Source organism: Macaca nemestrina, chromosome 7 (genome assembly GCF_043159975.1).
Source record: "Macaca nemestrina isolate mMacNem1 chromosome 7, mMacNem.hap1, whole genome shotgun sequence".
Lineage (NCBI taxonomy): Eukaryota > Metazoa > Chordata > Mammalia > Primates > Cercopithecidae > Macaca > Macaca nemestrina.
In genome coordinates this window covers 54,733,988-54,761,716 of record NC_092131.1, presented here as the reverse complement: position 1 = coordinate 54,761,716, position 27,729 = coordinate 54,733,988, and the positions used below count along the sequence as shown (strand labels likewise).

Here is a 27,729-nt window from a genome sequence, read left to right as displayed (position 1 = left end):
GTCAGATCCTGAGTGATTCAGCAGCTCTACTATCCTTAGAGTCTTGTGTCATCCCACACAAAGCCCTTTTCAGACCCAGTTTGACATTCTGATATTGTACCATGGCCCCGCAGGGTCAGGGAGTATAATGTCGTGATTCAATAGCTGTCTTGGCGCAGAAAAAGGGCATTCAGTGGTGGGTTAAAGGGCGGGCTGGCGACAAGGAGGGAGCAAGGCAGCATTCAGCAGCTTCTGCAGCTTTGCTTGGCTAGGAGCGAAACATCTCACCTCGAAAAATGGCTTCAGAGGCACATAAATTATTTTCTTTGTTACTTAGCTTTTTAGCATCAGGACCTCAGACCTGATTTGGTTGGGAGTGGGTAGACAGGAGAGGTTCCTCTCTGTGGGGTCCCTCCCTTGGTGTACTGTTTTGTGGTAAATGGGCTGAAACAGAATTCGTTGAAGTCAACTGAAGTCACTGAGAAGGTCTGCTTAAGTTTTTGAACATTACAGTTTTGGTGATATGCTTGGAAGCTAAAATCTATGATGAGCTTCTCCAAATTTTATCCTCTTGTTTTCTTTGACTGGTTTCCTTACCTGGTCCAGTTTTAAAAGCTATTTGTGTCCATGCTGGATGTCAGAATAAGAGAGCACTCAAGAGAAGTGAGATTTTGGGTTTGGTCCATGGGATATTTCATACCTACAGTAACCTTCCGTTTCAGAGCTATTTTAAAGCTGGTTCCTCACTTTGTTGAGAGCAGTTGAGAGCAAACTGATAGACGGGGATGTGAGAAATAAGTTCTCCTGGACATGATTTGCAGTCTATACATATTTACCTTTAAGAGAAAAACGAAATGACAGCCACAATTTGTCCTTTCCTGATTAACATGCCATTTCTCACTGTTTTGATAATAACAACAATACATCCCGCCTCTTGCCGTGTTTCTCAGACCTGGGAAACTTCTGTTAAGTCAAACTTTCTTCCAAGTTGACTGTCCCACTCTGAGGGCAATTTGAAGGGGTGACAATGCCTAGATCATCTGAGTTTTACTAGTACTGAAATTGTGGTTATTTGCTTTGGGCAGACTGAAAGGAAATTTATCCTTGCAACATTTGTGAAGATCTTGTTTGCTAAGCAACTTAGTATTATCAAGGAAGGTGGGATGGTATTGTAGGGAAGTGCTTTGCTAGATAGCAGGACATTTAGGATCTGGTTTCATTCTGGCACTCACCAACTGTGTGATCCTGGCTTTGATCTTTTTAGCCTAAGTTTTCTCATCTGGAAAGTGGTTGGCATAATGATTTCTGTAGTCCTGTTAAGTTTTAGAATACTATAATCTACCGTTGCAAGAAGAAGAGTCATTTTTGAGGTATATAGATAACATTCTAATTAATCTTGTATCTTCATTTAAATAGGCTTTGAAATATTATGTGAGCAGTTAAAATATAGCCCCTATTCATCTATATAACTATTTCTCATCTACCTCTTTTTTCATTCATCTGCCTACCCACATATATAATATTCGGTTATCAAGTAGGCAGATTAAGCCTGTACTCAAGCAGTGGTACCAAAAATATTTTGGAAATAATTTGATATATGAAAAAACTTATCAAAATGGTCGTTCTGAGAAAAATTACCTTTTTAAATTTCTTTATACTGATTTTGTGGGTTAACATTGTATATATGGGAAATGGTAGTCTTGTAACCTTTTAGTTTTTAGGGCTTCTATAGGTATTTATTTATTTATTTAATTTCAATAGTTTTTGGGGAACAGGTGGTGTTTGGTTGCATGGAAAAGTTCTTTAGTGGTGATTTTGAGATTTTGGTACACCTGAGCAGTGTACACTGCACCCTATTTGCAGTCTTTTATCCCTCACCCCCCTCCAACCCTTCCCCCTGAGTCCCCAAAGTCCATTATTTTATTCTTAGGTGTTTAGGTCCTCATAGTTTAGCTTCCACTTACAAATTAAAACATGTGACTTTTGGTTTTCCATTTCCGAGTTACTTCATTTAGAATAATGGTCTCAACTCAATCCAGGTTGCTACAAATAACATTATTTCATTCCTTTTTATGGCTCAGTAATATTCCATGGTGTGTGTGTGTGTGGGTGTGTGTGTGTTTGCATATATATATCATATATATATATCACATTCTTTATCCATTTGTTGGTTGGTTTCATGTTTTTGCAATTGAGAATTGTGCTGCTATTAACATGTGCGTGCAAGTGTTTTTTTCACATAATAACTCCTTTTCTTCTGGGTAAATACCCAGTAGTGGTACTGCTGGATCAAATGGTAGTTCTACTTTTAGTTCTTTAAGGAATCCCCATACTTTTTTCCATAGTGGGTTGTACTAGTTTACATTCCCACTAGAAGTACAAGAGTGTTGCCTTTTCCCCACATCCATGCCAACATCTGTTATTTTTTTATTTTTTAAATTATGGCCATTATTGCAGGAGTAAGGTGGTATCTCATTGTGGTTTTGATTTGCATTTCTTTGCTCATTAGTGATGTTGAGCATTTTCCCATATGCTTGTTGGTCATTTGCATATCTTCTTTTGAGAATTGTCTATTCATGCCCTTTGCTCACTTTTTGATGGGATTTTTTTTTTCTTGCTGATTTGAGTTCCTTGTAGACTCTAGATATTAGTCCTTTGTCAGATGTCTAGTTTGCAACTATTTTCTCCTACTCTGTGGGTTCTCTGTTTACTGTGCTGATTACTTCTTTTGCTGTACAGAAGACTTTTAGTTTAATTAGGTCCCATTTATTTATCTTTGTTTTTGTTGTGTTTGCTTTTGGGTTCTTGGTCATGAACTCTTTGCCTAAGCCAATGTCTAGAAGAGGTTTTCTGATGTTATCTTCTAGAGTTTTTTTGGTATCAGGTCTTAGGTTTAACTCTTTGATATATCTTGAGTTTATTTTTGTATAAGGTGAGAGATGAGGATCTAGTTTCATTCTTCTACATGTGGCTTGCCAATTATCCCAGCATCATTCGTTGAATACAGGATCCTTTCCCCACTTTATGTTTTTGTTTGTTTTGTTGAAGATCAGTTGGCTGTAAATATTTGGCTTTATTTCTGGGTTTTCTATTCTGCTCCATTGGTCTACATGCCTACTTTTATACCAGTACCATGCTGTTTTGGTGACTATATCCTTGTAGTATAGTTTGAATTTGGCTAATGTGATGCCTCCAGATTTGTTCTTTTTGCTTAGTCTTTCTTTGGTCATATGGACTTTCTCTTTTTTTTTTTTTGGTTCCATATGAATTTTAGGATTTTTTCCTAGTTCCGTGAAGAATAATGATGGTATTTTGATGCAAATTGCATTGAATTTGTAGACTGCTGTTGGCAGTATGGCCATTTTCACAATACTGATTCTACCCATCCATGAGAATAGGACGTGTTTCCATTTGTTAGTGTCATCTATGATTTCTTTCAGCAGTGTTTTGTAGGTTTCCTTGTAGAGATCTTTTGCCTCTTTGGTTAGGTATATTCCTAAGTACTTTATTTTTCTTTGCAGCTGTTGTAAAAGGGGTTGAGTTCTTGATTTGATTCTCAGCTTGGTTGTTGTTGATGTATAGCAGTGCTACTGATTTGTGTACATTGATTTTGTATCCTGAAACTTTATTGAATTCATATATCACACCTATGAGCTTTTTGCATGAGTCTTTGGGGTTTTCTAGGTATATAATTATGTCATCAGTGAACTGTAACAGTTTCACTTCCTCTTTACCTATATGGATGTCCTTTGTTTGGTTCTCTTGTCTAATTGCTCTGGCTAGGACTTCCAGTACAATGTTGAATAGTAGTGGTGAAAGTGGGCATCCTTATCTTATTCCAGTTCTCAAGAAGAATGCTTCCAACTTTTCCCCTTTCAGTATAATGTCAGCCATGGGTTTGTCATATGGCTTTTATTAACTTAAGGTATGTTTCTTATATGCTGATTTTGCTGATTTTAATCACAAAGTGATGCTGGATTTTGCCAAATGCTTTTACTGCATCTGTTGAGATGATCATATAATTTTTGTTTTTAATTCTGTTTATGTGATGTATCACATTTATTGACTTGCATATGTTAAACCATCCCTGGTATGAAACCCACTTGATCATGGTGTATTATCTTTTTGATATGCTGCTGAATTTGGTTAGCTAGTATTTTGTTGAGGATTTTTGCATCTGTTTTCATCAGGGATATTAGTCTGTAGTTTTCTTTTTTTGTTATGTCCTTTCCTGGTTTTGGTATTAGGGTGATGTATTGGTCTGTTTTCACACTGCTGATAGAGACATACCTGAGACTGGGCAATTTACAAAATAAACAGGTTTAATGGACTACAGTTCCACATGGCTGGGGAGTTCTCACAATCATGGTGGAAGGCAAGGAGGAGTGAGTCACGTCTTACATGGATAGCAGCAGGCAAAGAGAGCTTGTGCAGGAAAACCTCTTTCCCATGTGAAAGACCTACTGCCGTGATTCAATTACTTCCCACCAGGTCCCTCCCACAACACACGGGAATTCAAGATGAGATTTGGGTGGCAACACAGCCAAACCATATCATTTCACTCCCAGCCCCTCCCAAATCTCATGTCCTCACATTTCAAAACTGATCATGCCTTTTCAATAGTCCCCCAAAGTCTTAACTCATTTCAGCATTAACTCAAAAGTACATAGTCCAAAGTCTCATCTGAGAGAAGCCAAGTCCCTTCCACCTGTGAACCTGTAAAATCAAAAGCATGTTAATTACTTCCTAGATACAATGGGGGTACAGGCATTGGGTAAATACAGCCATTCCAAATGGGAAAGATTGACCAAAACAGAGGGGCCCCATGCAAGTCTGAAATCCAGCAGGGTAGTCAAATTTTAAAGCTCCAAAATAATCTCCTTGACTCCATGGCTCACATCCAGGACATGTTTATGCAAGAGATGGGCTCCCACGACCTTGGGCAGCTCCACTCCTCTGGCTTTGCAGGGTATAGCCCCACTCCGGGCTGCTTTCACAGGCTTTGCAGGGTATAGCCCCACTCCTGGCTGCTTTCACAGGCTGGTGTTGAGTGTCTACAGCTTTTCCAGGTGCATGGTGTAAGCTGTTAGTGATCTACCATTCTGGCATCTGGAGGACAGTGGCCCTCTTCTCACAGCTCCACTAGGTGGTGCCCCAGTAGGGACTCTGTGTGTGGGCTCCAAACCCACATTTCCCTTCCACACTGCCCTTGCAGAGGTTCTCCATGAGGGCCCTGCCCCTGCAGCAAACTTCTCTCTGGGCATCCAGGTATTTCCATACATCCTCTGAAATCTAGCTGGAGGTTCCCAAACCTCAATTCTTGACTTCCATGCACCCGCAGGCTCAACACCACATGGAAGCTGCCCAGGCTTGGGGCTTCCACCCTCTGAAGCAACATCCCTAGCTGTACCTTGGCCCCATTAGCCATGGCTGGAGTGGCTGGAATGCAGGGTACCAAGTCCCTAGGTTGCACAGAGCGTGGAGGCCCTGGGCCCAGGACATGAAACCATCTTTTCCTCCTAGACCTCTGGGCATGTGATCGAAGGGGCTGCTGTGAAGACCTCTGACATGCCCTGGAGACGTTTTCCCCACTGTCTTGGGGATTAACATTTGGCTCCTTGTTACTTATGCAAATTTCTGCAGGTGGCTTGAATTTCTCCTCAGAAAATGGAATTTTCTTTTTTTTACATTGTCAGGCTACACATTTTCTGAACTTTGATGCTGTTTCCCTTTAAACTGAATGCCTTTAACAGCACCCAGGTCACCTCTTGGATGCTTTGCTGCTTAGAAATTTATTCTGCCAGATACCCTAAATCATCTCTCTCAAGTTCAAAGTTCCACAAATCTCTAGGGGAGGAGCAAAATGCCACCAGTGTCTCTGCTAAAACATAACAAGAGTCACCTTTTGCTCCAGTTCCCAAGAAGTTCCTCATCTCCATCTGAGACCACCTCAACCTGGCTTTTATTGTCCATATCACTATCAACATTTTGGGTCAAGCCATTCAACAAGTCTCTAGGAAGTTTCAAACTTTCCCACATTTTCCTGTCTTCTTCTGAGCCCTCCAAACTGTTCCAATCCCTGCCTGTTATGCAGTTCCAAAGTCACTTCCACATTTTCAGGTGTCTTTTCAGCAGAGCCCCATTCTACTGGTAACAATTTACTGTATTAGTTCATTTTCAAGCTGCTGATAAAGACATACCTGAGACTGGGCAATTTACAAAAGAAACAGGTCTAATGGACTTACAGTTCCACATGGCTGGGGAGGCCTCCCAATCATGGAGGAAGGTAAGGAGAAGCAAGTCACGTCTTACATAAATGGCAGCAGGCAAAAAGAACAAGCTTGTGTAGGAACCCCCCTCCAACTTATAAAACCATCAAATCTCTTGAGACTTATTCACTACCAGAGAATAGCACGGGAAAGACCTGCCCCCATGATTCAGTTACCTCCCACCAGGTCCCTCCCACAACACATGGGAATTCAAGACGAGATTTGGGTGGGGACACAGCCAAACCATATCAGGTGATATTGGCTTTATAGAATAATTTAGGGAGGATTCTTTCTTTTTCTATCTTTTGGAATAAATTCTAAAGATTGGTACCAATTCTTCTTTGATTGTCTGAGAGAATTCAGCTATGAATCTATCTGGTCCTGGACTTTTTTTTGTTGTTGGCAATTTTTAAATCAGTGTTTCAATCTTGCTGTTGTTATTGGTCTGTTCAGAGTTTCTATTTCTTCCTAAATTAATCTAGGAGGGTTGTATATTTCTAGGAATTTATCCATCTCCTCTAAATTTTCTAGTTTGTGCATGTAAAAGTGTTCATAGGATTCTCAAATGATCTTTTGTATTTCTGTGGTTTTGGTTATAATATCTCCTGTTTGTTTTTGGATCTTCTCTCTTTTATTCTTGGTTAATGTTGCTAATGTTCTATCAATTTTTTTTTAATCTTTTCAAAGAACCAGCTTTTTCTTTCAGTTATCTTGTGTATTTTTTGTTTGTTTGTTTCAATTTCATTTAGTTCTGCTGTGATCTTGATTATCGCTTTTCTTCTGCTGAGTTTGGGTTGGTTTGTTCTTGTTTCTCAGCTTCTTGAGGTGTGACCTTAGATTGTCTATTTTTGCTGTTTCAGACTTTTTGATGTAGGCATTTAATGTTATGAACTTTCCTCTTAGCATCAATTTTGCTGTAGCCCAGAGGTTTTGATAGGTTATGTCACTATTATTGTTCAGTTCAAAGAATATTTAAATTTCCATCTTGATTTCATTGTTGACCCAAGGATCATTCTGGAGCAGATTATTTAATTTTTTTTTTTTTTTTGGAATGGAGTTTCACTCTTGTTGCACAGGTTGGCATGCAATGGCATGCTCTTGGCTCACCGCAACCTCTGCCTCCTAGGTTCAAGTGATTCTCCTACCTCAGCCTCCCAAGTAGCTGGGATTGCAGGTGTGTGCCACCACGCCTGACTAATTTTATATTTTTAGTAGAGATGGGCTTTCTCCATGTTGGCCAGGCTGGTCTTGAACTCCCGACCTCAGGTGATCTGCCCGCCTCAGCCTCCCAAAGCACTGGGATTACAGGTGTGAGCCACCACGCGTGGCAGATTATTTAATTTCTATGTATTTGTATAGTTTTGAGGGTTCCTTTTGGAGTTAATTTCCAGTTTTAGTCTACTGTGATCTGAGAGGGTACTTGATATAATTTCAACTTTCTTAAATTTACTGAGACTTGTTTCGTGGCCTAACATGTGGTCTATCTTGAATAATGTTCTATATGCCAGATGAAAAGAATGTTTATTCTGCAGTTGTTGGGTATAATGTTCTTTAAATATCTGTTAAGTCCATTTGTTTTAGGGTGTAGTTTAAGACCATTTTTTCTTTGTTGACTTTCTGTCTTGTTGCCCTGTCTAGTGCTGTCAGTGGAGTACTGAAGTCTCCACTATTAGTATATTGCTGTCTATCTTATTTGTTAGGTATAGTAATAATTGTTTTATAAATTTGAGACTCCAGTGTTAGGCACATATATATTTAGGATTGTGATATTTTCCTTTTGGACTGTTATTTATCATTATATAATGTACCTCTTTGTCTTTTTTAACTGTTGTTGCTTTAAAGTCTCTTTTGTCTAATATAAGAATAGGGACTCCTGCTCACTTTTGGTTTGTGTTTGCATGGAATATCTTTTTCCACCCCTTTACCTTAAGTTTATGTGAGTCCTTATGTGTCAAGTGAGTCTCTTGAAGACAGTAGATACTTGGTTGATGGATTTTTATCCATTCTGCCATTCTGTATCTTTTAAGTGGAGCATTTAGACCATTTACATTCAACATTAGTATTGGCATGTGAGGTACTGTTTTACTCATTGTGCTAGTTGTTACCTGAATACCGTGTGTGTGTGTGTGTGTGTGTGTTTTGTTCATTGTGCTGTTGTTTTATAGACCCTGTGAGATTTATGCTTTAAGGATATTCTATTTTGGTGTATTTAGAGGTTTTGTTTCAAGATTTAGAATTCCTTGTGGCATTTCTTGTAGTGCTGCTTGGTAGTGGCGAATTCTCTCCGCATTTTTTTTTTTTGTCTGAAAAAGACTGTATCTTTCCTTCATTTATGAAGCTTAGTTTTGCTGGATACAAAGTTATTGACTGGCAATTACTTTTTTTGAGGAGGCTAAAGATAGGACCCCAGTTACCTTCTGGTTTTCAGGGTTCTGCTGAGAAATTTGCTGTTATTCTGATATGTTTCATTTATAGGTTATCTGATGCTTTTGCCTCACAGCTCTTAAGATTCTTTCCTTTGTCTTGACTTTAGATAACCCAATAACTATGTGCCTAGGTGATGATCTTTTTGTGATGAATTTCCCAGGTTTTCTTTGAGCTTCCTATATTTGGATTTCCAGATCTCTACTGAGGCCAGGGAATTTTTCCTTGATTATTCCCTCAAATAAGTTTTCCAAACTTAGATTTCTCTTCTTCCTCAGGAAGACCAGTTATTCTTAGGTTTAGCGATTTAACATGATCCCACATTTTATAGAGGCTTTGTTCATTTTTTAATATTCTTTTTTCTTTATCTTTGTCTGATTGGGTGAATTCAAAAGCCTTGTCTTCGAGTTCTGAAGTTCTCTCTTCTACTTGTTCTAGTCTATATTGACACTTTTCAGTGTACTTTTTAATTTTTCTGAGTATATCTTTCATTTCCAGAATTTGTGATTTTTTTTTCTCTATGATATCTGTTTCTCTGGAGAACTTTTCATCCATATCCTTTATTATCATTTTTTAAATTTATTTAAGCAGGTTTTCACCTTTCTCTGGTATCTCTTGAGTAGCATGATAATCAACCATCAGAATTCTTTATCTGGCAATTCAGAGATTTCTTCTTGGTTTGGCTCCATTGCTGTGGAGCTAGTGTGGTCTTTGGGGGGTGTTGTTTTGTCATATTACCAGAATTACTTTTCTGATTCCTTTTCATTTGGGTAGACTATATCAGAGGGAAGATCTGGGGCTCAAGGGCTGCTGTTCAGATTCTTTTGTTCCAAGGGGTGATCCCTTGATGTGTTGGTATCCTACTTCCCCTTGGGATGGGGCTTCCTGAGAGCCAGACTGCAGTGATTGTTGTTGCTCTTCTGGGTCTAGTCACCCAGTGGGGCTACTAGGCTACGGGTTGGCGCTGGGCAATGTCTGCAGCGTCCTATGATGTGATCCATCTTCAGGTCTCCCAGCCATAGATACCAGGACTGCTCTGGTGGAGGTGGCTGTAATGTTCTGAGTTGGTTGGCCTTCAGCCAGGAGGTGGCGCTTTCAAGAGAGCACCAGCTGCAATAGTAGAAGGGAGACGTAAGCTCACCCTAAGTTGGCCAGGATTAGTATTTGGGTTATGGCAGGGCCATAAAGTTCCCAACAGTTTACGTTTTTTTGTGATCAGCAACCAGGCAGAGAAATACCATCAAGTGGGGGTAGGGTTAGGTGAGTCTGAGCTCAGACTCTTCTTGGGCTTACTACGGCCACTGTGGGGGCTAGGGAGTGGTTCTCCGGCCAGTGGGGTTATGTTCCAGAGGTGGTTATGGCTGTCTCTTTTGCCAGGGATGTGGGGGAAAGCCGGTAGCAATAGGCCTCCTCCAACTCCCATGCAGTCAGTGAGGCCAGTCTCGCTCCTGCAGTGCCCAAGTAACAGTTTATCTCCAGGCAGCCTGCATTCCGGGCTCAGACCTTGCCCCAGGCACAAACTTTCCCACTGACAAAGCAAGCACAGCTTTCAGGCCTTGCTTCTCCTCAGCCCACACTGTTGGCCACAGCTCCTGTGCTCCTCTCTGCAGCAGTTCCCATTTACTCCTTGGATTCTGCTCAAGAGAGTTTGTGCCCAGTTGAAATTATTCCAAAGTTCAGTTGGAAGCTCCTTTCACCCTGTGACCCCTTCCCAAATTCCACCAGCTGCCTTTTCCAAGGGCCACTGTGAGATACAGTCAGAGATGGCTTCCCTGGGCTCAAACTGCAAAATGGAGTGCCTACAAGACTCTTCCCACTGCTGCTTCTACTTTTATATTTCACACTAAATCCATTTCAGCTCTAGGTAAGGTTAAATCCTTCTCCCATAGTCTGGATTTTCAGGTTCCTCAGTGGGGGTGTGTGTTCAGAGGCAGAGTTTTCCCTTCTCACACTTTGGAAACTCACAGTTTTTCATTTGTCTTGTGGAATTTGCAGTGGTGTGCTGCTTCTTTCAAAGGATGTGTGAATTCTTTCAGTTTTCCTGGTACGTTCCTGTGGCGGTTCTTGGAGCAAAAGTCCATGGTGTGAGTCTCTTCATGCTGTTTTGTCCATCCAAATGGGAGCTACATGTTAGCCCTTTCTTCTATCATCTATCTTCTTGAAAATCCCCCTCTTGTATAGGTCTTAAATTATAAATTGTACCTCTGTCTCAAGCTCTTTATCTCTAGATCTCTTGACACACACACTCTCACACACAGAAGTATTTGACACATCTGCCAGATATTTATTAGCACTTTATGTACATTCAGTCCTCAGATTGCCTCTAGGAGATGACATGAAGGATTTGAGGACTGTGGTTGCCGCTGTAGTATCCTTTCGGCCCCTCTCCTATTGCAGTTTGTTCTAATTCCCAGATCCCATTTATCTTGCCAGTTGGTGGCATATGAACAAAGATGGCCCAATTAAAGGGAGGTCCAGAACTTTTGTTAGATGGTTAGGGAAGAGACCTCTGTTTATTGAATATGAATGAGGAAATATGAAAGTCCAGAAGCTTCTGAGAGCCAACTTTTCCATCACAGTACAGCCAGCCTTGGGGTGGTTGGATGTTACCAAGAGCAGAGCAGACAATGGAAAAAAGCTGGGTATTCAGTGAGATTATTGAGCCACTGAAGACTTCCGTACTACTGGGCTTTTCAGTTATATAAGACATTAAATTCCATTATTCATTTGGGTCTTATGATCTATTACCCAGGGCATATTAACTGAAACATGTAAACATTTTCTGCATTTTACTGTGAAACCAAATCTCAGAAAGGTCGAGAGTGGCTAGATACACTGATCCTTTAGAAAATGTCCAAGGCACCATTAAGGCCAAACTGGGATTGGAACCCAGGATATCTGACTCTAAAGTCCATGCATGTAACATGTAACATTCTCTTCAAGAAAACTGTTGCACAATTCGGATGTCAGCCATTTAACGTTGGTTTACTCTCTGCTTGGGGATGACATCTAGAATCTTAAAAGTGAAGCTAGGCAATTAGAAAAAATGAGACTCGGGCTGCCTGGTACACGGGCTGTTGTTTCTTCCGCCCAAAACCTCTTCTCCCCTTTTCTGCTAACAACCCTCCCACTCTCCTCTCTTCCTGAACTGCCTCTCCTTGGCCATGTGCAGATTCCTAGCCCCAACCCCTGGGGAATCTGGAGTCTCTCTGTAGGTAGACAGTGAATGCAAAAGTGATCTGCCTGAAGTATCTTAGAGAGGGACCCACACACTGCTGCAGGTGCAGCTGAGACTGTTCATGTTCTTCCTGAGGCCTGGTCGTTCATCTGTTCTTATAGTTCTGTGAACTCTTGCCACATCCCTTTCACAAATCCCTTTTGGCCTTATGTTAGCCAGAGTTGGTTCCCATTACTTGTAACAAAACATCCTCAGCTTGTATGTATGGCAATATTCAAGGTATCATTCTCAAGGCCACTTAAATATTTGACATTTGGATAATCAGTAGACTTAAGGACCATGAGATTTTTTTCCATACACCAAGAAGATGATATCAGCTGGCAATTCAGTCTATCTATCCTCAGGAGTTTCCATTTTAGTAACATTTGAAAGGATTCTTTTAACACGGATTGTGAAAACTTCAAATTCATTGAAAAGACACAAAATTACAATGAATGAATTGTATTTTATACTTAATAATCAATGTAGCTATATATCACTAATGAGTGAATCATGTATTTTATACTTAATAATCAATGTAGATGAACTGTCATTAATTATAGTATTGGGAATTCTTATTTACTTTTTAACTTTTATTTTAGGTTCAGGGGTACATGTGCAGGTTTGTTATATTGGCAAATTACATGTCACGGGGTGTTTGGTGTACAGATTATTTCGTCACCCAGGTAATAAGCATAGTACCTGATAGGTAGTTTTTCAGTCCTCATCCTTCTCCCACTCTCCACCCTCAGGATGAAATTGTGCTGCCACCAGGTAAGGGATCTAGTGAGTAGGGATGAGCTCTAGGAGCCTATAGAGACTTCTGATTCACAGTGTTAGCCTGGTTTAATTTCCAACTCTCATAGAGGATGTTTTTTCAGGAGACTTGGTGGTCTTTACTGCCATCTAGCTTCAGTAAGGGGCACCCTAGTCTCAGAGAGATTTTAATAAATTTAAACCTCAGAGTAAAAGGATTGGGGTCTCTGTTTCTTTTATCTTTCAGAAAGTCCCTCTATTTTTACCTACATTATTGGGAGGAAACTGAAACTGAGGTAAAGCAGCTCTGTTGACTTCCCCAGGAGCATCTGTGCTCTAAGTTGAATTAAAAAGTCCTGTTATATCAGTGCCTTGTATCATTAAGTGAACAAACTATTCTTTACTGCAAACATTCTGATGATGTAATTTCCTATAACACACATGCCTCATCTCACATAAAAGGGCTAACTCCTTTTATTTTAGAAAGTGAATAGATGATATCTAACATGAAAACATTCAGAAATATTCATACAGGCATATTAGTTAGAAATATGAAGGTAATTAATAAAAGTAGCTAAAAGAGCTAAAGATGCTTGCTGCTGAAAAGTTATTTTTATATATCATGAGTTATTTTAGTTTTTAAACTTATAACTTTGAGGAAAATTAACTTTTTAAAAACAGCATCTTTTCTTTTGATGAATGCAAAGTTTGCATTGGCTCCATGGAGTATGTATGTGGTTTCAGAGCCCTAACATTTTTCAATCTCATGCTTCCATGTTTGTAGCTTTCCTTAAATATGTGATGATTCATGGATCTTAGCTTTTATTCAAAAGCCTGATGATTGAAAAAAAAAAAAAAAAAAAAAAAAAGAGGGCTGGATGTTAGTTCTGTGTGGTATGGGTAAGCCTTATTGGGAGGTAGCCTGACCTGTGGAGTCATTGAAATGGGCTTCCTCACTGGGGTCCTCAAAATGACATTACCTATAGGGTTTTTTTCTTTGGGCTGGTCAGTTTTTTTCAGAGAGGTTTTCTCCTCAGAAAATGAGCGTAGCTACCAGCATTCTGGGGACAAGGAATGAGGAAATGGGAGTTACGGGTTTCACTATTCATCACATAAACTTCGCTTGGTTTTTTGTTTTCCATTCAGCATTTCTACCTTCAACTTAGCCTGCTGTCCCTGAATCCACAGACCCTCTCCAGAGAACATCTCGTGTTTTCCTTGGGTGAATGAGAGATGGTTGCCTGACTGTAGGGGAGTGGTCTAACTGCCTGTGGCATATGTTCTTTTCTAAAATGGCCAGAACAATATTTCTCATTCTATATGCTGTGTGTTGTATGTTGGGTATTTGTGGGGGGCAGATTACTTATCTCTATAGTTTACAGATCTTCAGTTCCAGAGAACTGAGTTTAAGGAGCTGTACCTGGGAAATTGTGCCTGAAGCTGTTCCTGAGGAATCTATACCTGGATCTAATGCATATGCTGAGATCCTGGATTTGAGCTGACGCTATAATGGGATGAGACTTTGCCGTCTTGGGTGTGGGGTGGATGTATTTTGCACTGGGAATGATGTGAAGTACTGTGGTTAAAAGGTGGACTGTAGTTCTTTGCATTTTTCAACAATGGCCACAACAGCATCTCTCATCCTATGTGCTCTTCCTCCGATGTGACTGTGTCCTCTCTCATTAAAATGTGGAGTCTATTCCTCCACTCTCTCAAATCTGGTGGACCCTGGGACTTCTTCGACCAACAGAGTACAGTGGAAATGATGCTGGGCCACTTCCGGGTTTGGTTTTTAATTAGTCTGGCAACTTCTCCTTGCTGCTTCTTGGAAGGCAGTAAGAAGTGCAACTATCCTGAGGCTTCTGCTGTGAGAAACCCAAGCCATGGGAACGGCTCTGGAGAATGAGATTTCACTGGGAGAGTGAAGAGAGGAGCGAAGAGAAAGAGAGAGGCATCAAGGATCACTGAGTTGCCAGAATGTGAGTGCTAAGGCCATATTGGAAATGGATTCTCCTGCTTCAGCTGCCCCAGCTGATGCCACCAGGATCAGAGACGATCTGGCCAGCTGAGCCCTTCCTTAATTCCTAACCCATAAAATTGTGTGCAAAACAAAATGGTTGTTTTCAGCCACTAAGTTTTGGGGTAGGTTTTATGCAGCAGCAGATAATGGAAATACTGCTTTGTACAGACTTTCAAAAAAATCCATTCGTTTTCAGGCTTGTCTTCACTCCTTCTTTAAGAGGTGCTAAGAGACTCCAGTTCTTGAGTCCAGATCAATGTGTTTCTGGCTTTTTCCCACTGCTAGCTTAGATTTTATTTTTTTCACGTCTGCTAAGACAGTAGTCCATTTGCTTTTCAGCTTCTAAAACTTAATTATTCTAATTTTCCTTATTGTTCTCTTCCTTGTGGATTTATGCATTTTATTTGCTCCTTTTTGTAATTTTTGTGGCATTTGGCAAACAGTGAAGGTAAATATACACATTCAATCTGCCACATTTAACTGAATGTCCCCTATGCCTTTTATTGACTACTTAGAATGGCAATGGTAATTTTGGCCTCTAGGCACAGAGAAATAAGAGTTTTTGTTTTTTTTTTGTGAGTCACATTGGCCCAGAGCTCCTCCACTCCTCCACAAAAGGTGAGAACTTTGTACGGCTGACTCAGAGACCAAGCCTGATTCTGATTCTGGCTGGAACATTCCTTGGGGGTGTGATTACTGTGGGGACATAGTAGGTGCTATAGCTGGCTCTGGAAAATAGGCTCTGGGTTGCCAAAAATGGACACACACACACACACACACACACACACACACACACACACACGCACACATACTCTAATCTCTTCTCTTTCTATCCCTCTCCCTCTCTCCATTATGTGGTCACATTTGGGTAAGTTCATGAAGATTCTTGAAGAAAAAACCAGTATGGTGAGGCTTTCTAGTGTCAAGATCTCTTGACATTCAAGTGTGAGCTCACTAGGAGGGAGGGAGACATGACATGTTAAATGTTACCATGGAAAAGAAAAAAAGTCACTCCCAATTAAAAGGACTGAAAAAAGAGAACCAAAGTAAAATAGGATTTTGTAGGTCAATGAAAAAGCTGACAAAAGCTCTGTCACTTGGACTGTTCCAAGTTCTCAGGCAAGGATCTGAGAAGTTCCCTGAAAATATGGTTTAGGGTTCTGAGAGGAAAAGGAATCAGGCTTTTGTTATTGAAATAAACAAACAAAGATCTGAAATGGGTCATTTACAATTTTTTTTATACTTCAAAAAGCGAGACTGAAACTTCCATTGAATTTCTGTAAAAAAGCCCTTCACATTGGCTGGTTGAATTGCCTCACAATAAAAAACAAATCTGCCAAACTGAAGACATTTGCAGCCCCCAGTGTTACTAATTTTTTCCCCAATTTCACCCTAGCCTCTTCAAGATGAATGTCGTGTGGACCTAAGTTAGAGCAATTTTAAACATGTTAGGTTTTGAAGGTGTTATTTCTCAAGAGAGAAAGAAAAGTAATAGATTGCAAGACAGAGCCTTAAAACAGTGTTTCAGGGAGAGAGTGAGTAGGAAAGATTTGTGACATCTCAGAGTTTGGGAGAGCCCTATGGAAAGTGACAGGACATTTTTGAGAAACCTTCTTTTTGTACAGGCTCTAAGTTTAACAAAAAATATATTCAATGACTCAGGCAAGTACATTAAGAAAGACTTGGGTGTGAGGAGCAGCCCCAGGGAGCTGACCTGGGGCTGTGCATTCAAGAAACGAGAGAGCCCAGTTTAAGGAGGTTTTGATGAGTGGGAGATCCAGGGATCATTTCATGGAAAGAAAGAATTGGCTTCAAGCTACAAAGGAATTTTATAGACCCTAGACAATTCCCAAACTAGGGAGTTCCAAGTTCTGTGGTGAGTAGAAACTTCTCTGGCAGTAAGATAAACAACTCAAAGAGGAAAAAAAACTAATCAAGTCACTATAGCCTAACATAATGGAAGCAGTGTGGAGTAGTGCTGGAGAATGTGGGCTTTATGGTTAGATAGTCTGGGATTTTAGCCCTTGTTTCTTCCTGGGCTACTCAGGTGATTTTGGGCAATTAACTTATTCTTCTCTGAGCCTCAGCCTACTTGTCTTTAAAAGTGGGATAATAAAATATCATAGGGTTATTTTGAGGATTCAGGGAGAAACTATTTGTCCAGCACTTATCAGGGGCCTAGAACACAGTAAATGGTAGTTGCTACCACCAACTACCACTGTCTTCATTGTAGCAGATCTAGATTGCTGTCCACACATGATGCATGCTTCTCTTCCATGGAGTACTATTTCTGGGAAGTTGCTGCTCAAATGGGGACTGCATTTCCCAACCACCTTTGCATTCAGGTGGGACCAGGTGACTGAGTTCTGGCCAGTGGAATGCCAGGTGAAGTCATGTACATCACTTCTAGGCCTGGCCCATCAATGCTTCCTAGGTGACTACCATCATCATTCCCCCTCTGCTGGCTATATGTCAATGGTCAGGGTGACTTTGGAAACCAGGTGCTGAAGTCAGCAGAGCCTTTGACAGTCTGGTTCCTGAGTGATTGCGTGGAACAAAATTTCTGAGTTTATCAGTCATAGCAATTACCTTAATAACACAAATAACATCATCGTGGCTTAGGATTGCAGTAGCCTGGTTAAGTCTGAGCTCAAGAATAAACCCTGGAGAAATCAGCCAGGAGGAATATTACCTTACTAGGGACCAGAATGGCCAAGGAAGGGGCTGTGGCTCATATTGAAAGACAAACCATAGTTGATCTGTATACTTGTACGTTACTCATTGTAATTAGTGTTTTGTCGTGAAATTTCTCTATACTGTGCCCTAAACTGGTGACTGAATGTTTATCTGGTAGATCTATCACTATAGATAAGCCCCAGAAGAACGTAGTGAGGTAAAGGTCAAGACCTTTGTGGAAGAGAGCCCAATTTCCTTGGGTATTTGAACATTTATTGCTAGTGACTAATGTCAGGGAGATTTTGATTTTTAGATCTCCCTTGGTTGATTTAAGGGCACTGCAAGTCTTTCTACTCTGTTGGTTGACAGTCCAGGTTTTCTTAAAAACTAAGCAACTTTTAAAAGTGTTGAGTGGGCAGATTCCATATCTAGGATCTAGCTAGGTCAGATTACCTCAAGGAAAACTCAGTGACTGGATGTTCAAGCCATCCAAAGTTACGACTTGCTTTTTTTCTTTTCTTATTCATAAGGGTTGTTCTCTCCTCATTATTTTCTGGGTGGGGGGGGATGGGGGGGTGGGAAACAAAAAAAAAACCACTCAAAATACAGGCCACTTCATAAAGTCAAGTGTCTAATTATCCTCTTGGGTAGTCTGATCTATGTAGCAGAACAAACTGAAGCTGTTCTTTAGGTGGGAGTGGGTGGTGTTTCTTAGCTTTCATTTGGGGATGGTGGCAAGGATGTGGGGAGTGAGTTGTAAGACAAGGAATGCCTGAAACTGTGCTGAAGAACTGCGGCATGGCTGGGGAGATTGGCATTGTTGGCAGACTCTATTGTTACTTGGTTTTCACCTCATCACTCTCCCTCATATCTTCTCCATCTTTCTGTTCTCTCTTTGGGTTTATGTGATACTAGTGTTAATGGCCAAGCCATAAAGCCAGGTGGGAAGAAAGCAATGGCACAGGACTCATGACCATGGTTTGCCCCTGGCAGGGTCAAAGCTTAGTCCATTAGAGTGGGAGGGAGAGCACTCCAAGAGCAGTGGTCAGGGTCTTGGGAGATCTCAGAATCAGGAAGTGAGTCTGTGAAGTCCTGACTCAAGACTCCTGAGGCATGTACATCAGAAAAGCCAACTCTATCATTTGAACCTGAAGGCAAGTGTTAGTTTTACAGATGTGAGTCCTGCACCACAGTCTTAACCAGAACCTTCAACTGGTCTGGAAGGTGAGAGTCAGTGACTGTAGGTGCTTGGTAGAAAAAAAAAAATTGTTTTAAATCCATTTCTCTTATTTATCATCTTTTCTCCAGGTCAGTATTAACACAGATTTAGGTTTATAGACTCTGATCAAGGATGCTGAGGAAGAAAACCCTTTTTAGTCCTTTCAGAAAATAATTATAGTCAGCTCTTTTGACTTACATGACCAAGAAGAAAGTAAAAAGTATTGAGGGCTATTCACGAGTTAATCAATAGTGTAGTTCCCTCAAATGCTACGATGTGTCATGATTGAACAAGAAAATGGTACTGTTTTGGATTTTTTCTCTCTAATGAGTCACATTGATACAGAGTGAGACTCATGATCTGAGAGGTCCAAGCAGTAAAAGTAGCTTATTTTGTGTGTAAAGCAGAATTCTAAGATGACATCTAATGACTCACATCTTGTATAATGCCCTCCCCTTGCGCGTGTGGGACACCTGTGGACATAACAGGATATCAGCCTTGTAATTAGGTTTCTAATCAGATGACTTTGAGTTAATCAAAAGTTTTCAGAGTTTATCTGTTATAGCATTTGGTGTTACCTTAGCAACACCCATGGCATCATCGTGGCTCAGGATGGAAGAGGGCTTGTCAAGTCCAAGCTCAAGAATAAGCCCTAGAGAAAGCCAGAAAGAATCCTACCTTACCACTACCGAGGGGGGCAAAGAAGGGGCTGTCATCCACATTGGAAGACAAACTGTGGCTGATCTGTGTACTTGTACATTACTGATTGTGTTCAGTGTTTTGTCATGAAATTTCTTTACACCTTGCCCTAATCTGCTGCCTGGACATTTGTCTGGTGGATTTGTTACCACAGACAAACCCTAGCAAAGAGGATGAGGAGAAAGGCCATGACCTTTGCAGGAGAAAGCCCTGTTTCTTAATCTGTGGGGGTTCAACCTAATCAGGTAGACACTTAAAAACAGATAAAGCATCAGAGAGCTTTTCCTGATGGGCTGCAGGGGGAGGCATGTGAACTGCCTGTGGAAGTCTACGGGGTGAGGACTGAAAGGACCTCCTAGAGGATTCAGCCACATCTAGGATCTGAGGGTGCCCTGGCCCATCATCAGGGAACTTAATTCCAACAACCTGAATGAGCTTGAGAGAGACCTTCCTCTCCACGTGAGAATGCAGACTCAGTCACATTTTGAATCCTGCCTAGTGAAATCCTGAGCAGAGAACCTAGTTACACTGTGCCTAGATCCCTCACTCACAGAAACTATGAGATAATAAATGTGCATTGTTTTAAACCAATGAACTTGTGGTAATTTGCTACATAGTGATAGAAAACTAATTCACTCTGTTTATCAGCATACTTTTTAAAGTCCGCAGAAGCAACATTTGACTCATACAGTGCTATAGGTCATTTCACTGTCAACATCATACTTTATGACATGATGAAAAGGATGATATCCTGTTTTTCTTTGAAGAACTCACCCAAGCTCTATGTTTCTCATTTAATTACTCCCCACAAAAACAATGTGTGAATTTACTTGGAACTACTTTAGTATACATGCCTTCAGTTTTTCCCTTTTGAATCACTGTAATGAAAACATTGCATTTAAGTTTTTAGTGTTTTAAAATTTTGAAATAATTTCAAACCTATTGAAAAGTTCCAAGAACTGTATAGAGAACTCCCAGATCCTTGATACCCAAGGTTCCTCACATTTTTTTTGTTTATTTACCTATTTATTTTGTTTTGACATGATGGCTCATAACTCTTAAACACTACAGTGTGTACCTATTAAAAATAAGGATGTTCTCCGTCTTAACCATCATTCAACCCTCACAAATCCTGATTACATCAACATTGACGCAATGTGGCTGTCTGAGGCACAGACCCATCCAAAATTTGCAAACTGTCCTAACAATGTGTCTTTTTATTTTCTGGACCAGGACTTTATCCAGGAACACACATTGAATACAGTTGTCATGCACCGTCACTCTCCATCAATCTGGACCAGTTCTTCTGTCTTAAAGATGACAGGCCTTCACTATATATGCAGCATGTCCCTCAACGTGAGTCTGTTTGCTGTTTCCACATGACCAGACTCAGGTCATATATTCTTAGCAGGAGAACCACAGAAATGATGCTGTGCTCATCTGGAGAAGTCAGATTTTCCCTCTGCATTTGATTAATATTTTGTGGCAGAATTGCCCAATATTATAAATAATATACTGTCTCTATGCAAACCTGTGTCCAGCTTCCATTGGTGATTCCTGTCTATATCAACTACCAAATGGTGCCAGATGGTGATTATCCATTCCCATCATTTGATCTACATTGATTAATTGGCATTATACTGCAAATAGTGGTTTCTCCGTTCTACTCATTTCTTTATTTACTCATTTATTTCTGTAAGTGCAATTTTATGGTTTTCTATTTTGCTTCATGAATTATAATTAGATATGCTAATTTATTTTGATGCACAAATTGTCCTAGATTTGGCCAGTGTGAACCCCCTAAACCTGGCTTCTGTGTCCCTTTGACAGGTCCCTATCATTCCTTAAGCATTTCCTACTTCCTAGCATAACAATGTATTCGAGGCTTACCTCATACTTTCCCTACCCCGAGCCTGTAATCAGCCATTTCTCCAGAAGTCCTTGTTCCTAGCAGTGGAAGATGGTATTTAAAAATGTAGGTCTGGATAGGATGCTAGATATACTTATTACTATTGGGGTGTTACTGCTCCTAGACACTCTCAGAGGACAGGACAAGCTCTATATGTAGGTATACATACACATACATACAAATATACACTCACACACAAACATATATTCTATAAGGGTTGAACAGAGAAGCAGAACCAGTGTACTACACACACACACCCACACACACAGAGGGAATTGGCTTATGCAATTGTTGGGAGCTGGACACCTGTGGGCACAAACTGAAGCTTTTTTTCTACATAGGGAGCAGTAAGGAAGGAAGATCAGGGGAAAGGGAGAGGAATTGCAGACCAGATGCTGTTTGATCAGGGTAGGCTTAGGCCCTCTTTTTTTTTTTAATTAAGAGACATTATTTTTTAGAGTAGTTTTAGGTTCACAGCAAAATTGAGAGGGAAGTACTGTGTTCCCATATGTCTCCATCTCCATATATGCACAAACTTTCTCTCTATTGACATCCTGCACCAGAGTGCTACATTTGTTGCAGTTGATAAATGTACACTGACACATCTTTGTCACCCAAATTCCATAGTTTATATTAGGGTTCAGTCTTGGTGTTGTACATTCTATGGGTTTGCACAAATGTATAATGACATGTATCCATTTTTGTGGTGTCATACAGAACAGTTTCACTGCCTTAAAATCCTCTGTGCTCTATTTATACCTCTCTCCCTCTCAACCCTGGGCAACCACTGATCCTTTCAATGTCTCCACAGTTTTCCCTTTTTCAGAATGTCATACAGTTGTAATCATAGGCTATGCTTTCTCAGATGGGTTTCTTTCACTTAGTGATATACTAAGCCTTCTTTTAGACACCTTTCAACTGATTAAGTCAGGCCCAACAAGTAGCATCTCCCATTTGATTAAAGCCAACTGATTAAGGACTTTAATCACATCTGCAAAATTCCTTCACAGCAGCACTTAGCACTTAGATTAGTGTTCGAATAACTGGGAAAAGGTATATATATGCTTCAACACGACTCTGCTTTCTGTCCTTCAGTTCTCATGAGAGAATAGCTCTTGTAACCCACCCTAATCAGAAACATAGTAGAAAGGGACTTCTGGGGACTGTAGTTTAGCTTAGCCAAACTGATCCATCAGAAAAAGCCATCCCACACACACACATCTATGACAGTTTCTCCAGCTATCAATCTGTTATTCTATCTATCTACCTGTCAATAAAAATTAATGAGTATTTGTCTACCCATCTATAAAAATTCATGAGTTCACACCTAAAATTTCAATCTTATACTCCAGGGTTTATTTTAGCCTGTACCTTTTTCACATTTCAAAATTCCTCTTCAGACAGTAAGAAACCTGGTTCATATTACCCTCAATATATTCATTTATTTGATCAATCAGTTACCTAATCTGCTCAGTATTACCTGTCTCCACATACTTCATCCTCCTCCTCCTGCCCTCTCTTGCTCACCATTTTGCTTCCTGGCTCCTGAGTAAGCTGCTGCACTCCTCACTGCCTCTTCCTTGGATGCTGACATATTTTCATTCTTTCCTGCAATGAAAGAAAGAATTGGAAGAAAGGATGGGAAGGGAAGAAAGGGTGTTGGTTTGACAATATTTTAAAGAGTTTTTCTTTTTCACGTTTGTCTTCAATCTTACACCTGTTCAACCAAAGGCATCTGTTACCTTGGGGAAAATTCAGACCATTTAAGCAGTAATGAAAAGAGGAAAAACAACTCCATATTCAGCCACTGACTTCCAGTGTAAGAAGGTTTGCACTCACAGCAACACCACACATCTTTAAACCTTGCTTTTATCAAGACAGCCAAGTGTTTTTTTAAAAACTCCAAATACCCGCTTAAAATATTAAGGGCCCAGCTTCGTGGACTATGTGTCAAAGGGTGGAGGAGACAGTTAATATCATGTAAGAGGTGTGTCTACCAAGTAGGAAGAAGTGGAAAGCCTTCTTCTACAGAAGGAAGGAGGAGATGAAACAGGGTCAAGAATGGGGTGAAGATGTTGCCTTATATCTCAGCCTGTGTGTGTAAGGGCCAGGTGGTGTTGGAAATAAAGCAGATATATCAGATAGTTGAGGGGATAGCTAGAAGGAGAGGCTACCCATCCCCTGATTCCCACTGATAACTATGAGGAGACTGCATTCAGGGTTCTCCTTGTGTCTTCATGGGCAAGTGCATTAGGGCGGTAATGGCAGTGTGAAATGCTCAGGCAGAAAGAGGCCTGAGACGGAGCCCCTTGTTCTCTAATGCTTATGCATGTCACCTAAGGAACGCAGATGCTCTGACTGTGTCCTGGCTTCCTCCATGATGCATGTGGGAAGTGGCTGAAAGTGCTTGCTGGTAACCTTGCCAACCAGATGACTGACGCAAAGAAAGAAGGAACTTCGTAAGTGGTCTTCCCAGAGTGGGGACTGAGTGGGAGTGGCAGCCACAACTCAGAGGAGCCATGGCACCAGGGAGAGCTGAGAGGGGTCCTATGAGTCCCCTAGAAGCAATTTCCATTCATTGCCCGCCCATCCTGAGAGTACAGGCCTCATATCATGGCAGCTGATGTGACCTGCACAGTGGCAAGAGTGTCAACAGAGACTAAGGCCCAGAAATATTCTGGCTAAGAAACCTTGAGCAGAGAATAACCTGTATATCAGGGGTTCTTTTATCCATTCCATGAGGATATTTAAGCTTAGCTCTGCACCAAGATATCATCTTCATGTGGTCGGGACAGGGAGAGGGCAGTCCTCCTAAGGCATGAAGAATCCACTCTGTTAGGAGATTAGGCTTTGAAAAGCTAGTGAACCATGAGATTGAGTTGACCAGATATTCTTTTAAGTGAGAGATTGAGTTATCATTAATGGGTGATTTGAAAATCCTTTCTTTGCCATCTCCTTTTCTCCACCACCACCACTACTCCGTCTCCCTTCTCAAGGAATCAGGGAATGAAATTGCAGAAAACAGCCTGAGATTGGTAACAGAAAATAAAGGTACATTTTAATCGTAGTGTATACATTTGGATTCCAACACATTGCTAAGCAGCCCCATATTCTAGGCCCTGCCTTGGGTTAGTGAGTGCCATACGGACGCCATGTTGTTCTGTGGAGGCACCGGTTGGAATTCTTTTGGCCAGATTTTAGTCGATTCAGCAAATTGCTTAGGAGAGAATGATCCATTGTCAAAGAGATTATTCTTTCAGGGAATGCATGTCTGGCAAACGTAGCCCTCAATTTGCAGATTGTTGTGGTACCTGTGGTACCTGTGGTAACGAGGATTCTGTATCTTTTTCCAATTTAAGAAAATTTTTTGCAGTTCTCTGTGACAATGATGTGTAGTTCTTGACATCCAAATGAGCTGATATAATTCTTACAGTATGCTGCATATTCCTATGGTGCTGGTGGGTGTTTTGTTTTGTATTGCCTTACAGTTTTTGAGGTGAATTTGACATCGTAAGATGACTAAAATATCAGCTTTACATAGCAGGGAACTTTTCCTAATATGGATGACTATCTTGGTTACATTTCTGCTTGTTCTTACAATGGCAGTTTCCATGTGCAACATCTGAAACCATCTCTCCAGGGATTGGGACTTCCTTGGATCCTGTAGCTTCTGTTTGTGTCCTATGGTGATTTCTAAAGAATGCTGTCCTTACCATGAGTGTCTAGACAAACTCTATGGACATGTCCTTATTATTTCCAAGGTCACAGAGAGAAGGAATTTTGTCACAAATGACTCAGAAAGTCCCTAGCACATTAGGAATGCCTAACTATAATAAAAAGCAACGAGAGAGGTGAATAGGCCCTGAAACGAAGAAAACTCAGTTCTCCTGCCCCATCAAATCATCTGTCCAAATCTAAATGTAAAAAAAAAATAGAAGGGAAAAATTGTTCTTGATTGACATCTTAGGGATTTGTTCTTAAATTAACCAATAAAATATTGTAGGTTTAATTTCTTAAGAAAGTAGGCACTGTTGTTGGGAGATGTCTTAGTAGATGAATCACCTGAAACTTAAAATCCACTTCTGAGAATAAATAAAAGTGGTAAATAAGTTGACTTCCTGGTATGTTTGTTTCGTGGCAACTCCGAGTCCCCTTACCAATCCAGTTTCACTGAATATGAGCTAATTTCCCCCTTTGATATTTTCCTTAAAGGCTTTAATTTTAATGGTTGAATCATCTTGAATAAAAGAAATATTAGATAAAAAAATATGGTGAAGGCTTTAAGAGGGAGGGGACAAAATGTAGTTTTCCTGGATGTTGTTCAGAGTATTTGTGAAGAAATGATAAACACCGTGGCAACAAGAAAAATAATGATTTGTACTCAAAGGCTGTTCCATGTAGTCATGTACTAAGACATAAAAGAAAAAAAAAAAAACTCAACCAAATTATCCCTTGGAAAAGCTTATGAGGCAGAGGGAATAGTTGAGAATCTATTATATAGCCCACTAGAAAAATACAGAATAGATGAACATTTCTAAATTTTACTATCTGCCAGCAAAACCCATAGCACTGTTGTACAGAGGGAAGAGTAGAGCAAAGGGCTTCTGTGTGTCTCTGACCATGTCAGTGAAGAAGGGATGGGGTGTGCGATCTAGATCACAGCCGGGAGGGTCGTGCCAAGTTGGGAAGAGTGAGTCACTCCACTGGAGGGTTAGGCATTTGAAACAATGTGGTCTCAGAGGGTTATGGTTCCACCGGCTCCTACTCTTCACTCTCCTCTAGCCTCTTTCACTTCATATTTTCACCATAAAATAACTACTTGATATTGAGCGTTTATCACCCACTTGACACCATTCCCAGTGTTTTATGTCTTTTTCTTAAATAAGAAATTAAGTTATTAGGATGTAGACACGTTGAATAGTAATTAATGACAAACTTTGAATTTACACAGGTCTGTTCTGCATGGATTAGCACAGGAAGACAGTGAAATAAGCAGTGAGATTCAACTTGAGATCTCAAATTGTTCAGGTTCAAGTTTATCTTATTTGGGAGACTTGAACTCTAGGACTACTACTTATTTGTGTAGAAAAGCTATCTAACAGATGGCAAAGAAATGAAACATCTGAATACATGACTATAACTTCTATTCAGAGGGTGAGGCAGGGATGGGTAGCTGTTCACAGGTGCTAGGAGTGGCTTCTCAGCCTGGGGCCAGCTACTTTTCCTAGACCCCTCTTGCGTCGGAGTGGGGCCATATGTCCAATGAGTGGAACATGAATGGAAGTGACGTATCCCTTTTTTTTAATGTCGTAAAAAGCCTTTGCGCCTACTCCCTCCTACTTCACACACAGTCATGTACACTGAATAGGAACATCTGTTTTGTTTCATACATAAAATAAGCTCACATAGGTTGGGCACAGTGACTCATGCTTGTAATCCCAGCACTTTGGGAGGCCGAGGTGGGCGGATCACCTGAGGTCAGGAGTTTGAGACCAGCCTGGCCAACATGGTGAAACCCCCTCCGCTAAAAATACAAAAATTAGCCAGGTGTGGTGATGCATGCCTGTAATCGCAGACACTTGGGAGGCTGAGGCATAAGAATTACTTGAACCAGGAAGGTGGAGGTTGTAGTGAGTCAAGATAATGCCACTGCATTCTAGCCTGGGTGACAGAGTGAGACTCTGTCTCAAAACAAAAAAAAAGAAAAGAAAAAAAGAAGCTCACATAAATAAACAAAACATACTAAGTTGCTGAGATTTCTGAGTTTACCTCTTACAGCAGCTAGAACTACCCTAACTAATAAGGAAAATTACCTTGAGCCATTAAAATTATAAAAGTTTATGTTGGTTTCCTTTCCAACAGAAAATTTGGTTGTGAAAGACACAAGTTAGAAAGAGCTCTTTTTTAGATGGATATAAGGCACCTTTAGAAATTTCAGCAAAGAAAAACAAAAGTAAACTTTTTTTTTCTTGGAAAACTCGCATTTAAATATTTAATTATTTCAAAGAAAAGCAAGGTGATATCGAGTGGTAGCATTTGAGAGTGAAAACTAACAGGCAGAATATAACTTTGATTTCCATAGACCTTTATAATTTGATGGAAGGTGCCTGTGTGCCATGTTCTGGGCTCTGTGTTAAGAGCTTTACATGTACACCTTCTTTAATTATGACAACCCCCCAGATTGGCACTATAATTATCCCTAGTTTAAAATGAGAAAATTGAGACCCAGGGATGTTAAATAACAAGTTTAATGTCACACCCTAGGAAGGGGTAAAGTCAGGACCCAAGCATGAGGCTGACTGCTGAGCCTGAGCTCGTCACCACTGCGCCATGTGGCTTTTCATTTTGCACACGGCATCGTTGCCACTTGTGGATGAAAGCGCTAAGGCCCAGTGAAGGGAAATGAGTAGCTCGGGTCCAAACTGCCAGATTTGTCAAAGTTGGATTTTCTGACTCTGACTTCAGTACTCTCTCAATTTGGAATACCATAAATTAAAGCAAACACTCACTTGGTTATGGGGCAGACAGTCAATATTTTTAGAGTGTTTATAGAAAGGAAGT

At 40.5% G+C, this 27,729-nt stretch overlaps 1 protein-coding gene and 1 long non-coding RNA gene across 5 annotated transcripts in view; one reads left to right on the top strand and one right to left on the bottom strand.

Moving 5' to 3' along the window:
• LOC139364290 (uncharacterized) overlaps nt 1–27,729 on the top strand; it is a 216,298-nt gene that overhangs the window by 92,908 nt on the left and 95,661 nt on the right. The window contains exon 1 of one of the 4 annotated variants that reach the window (XR_011625877.1): nt 10,435–10,536. The exons of the other annotated variants lie outside the window; for them this stretch is intronic. The gene's annotated coding sequence lies outside the window, so the exon portion shown is untranslated. Of the gene's footprint in view, nt 1–10,434; nt 10,537–27,729 lie in introns of those variants that run through there. 4 annotated transcript variants of the gene reach the window in all.
• LOC105481808 (uncharacterized) overlaps nt 1–27,729 on the bottom strand; it is a 71,194-nt gene that overhangs the window by 21,586 nt on the left and 21,879 nt on the right. Inside the window, exon 2 of the long non-coding RNA XR_011625878.1 lies at nt 22,696–22,776. This is a non-coding gene — a long non-coding RNA (uncharacterized lncRNA). The remainder of the gene's footprint in view (nt 1–22,695; nt 22,777–27,729) is intronic.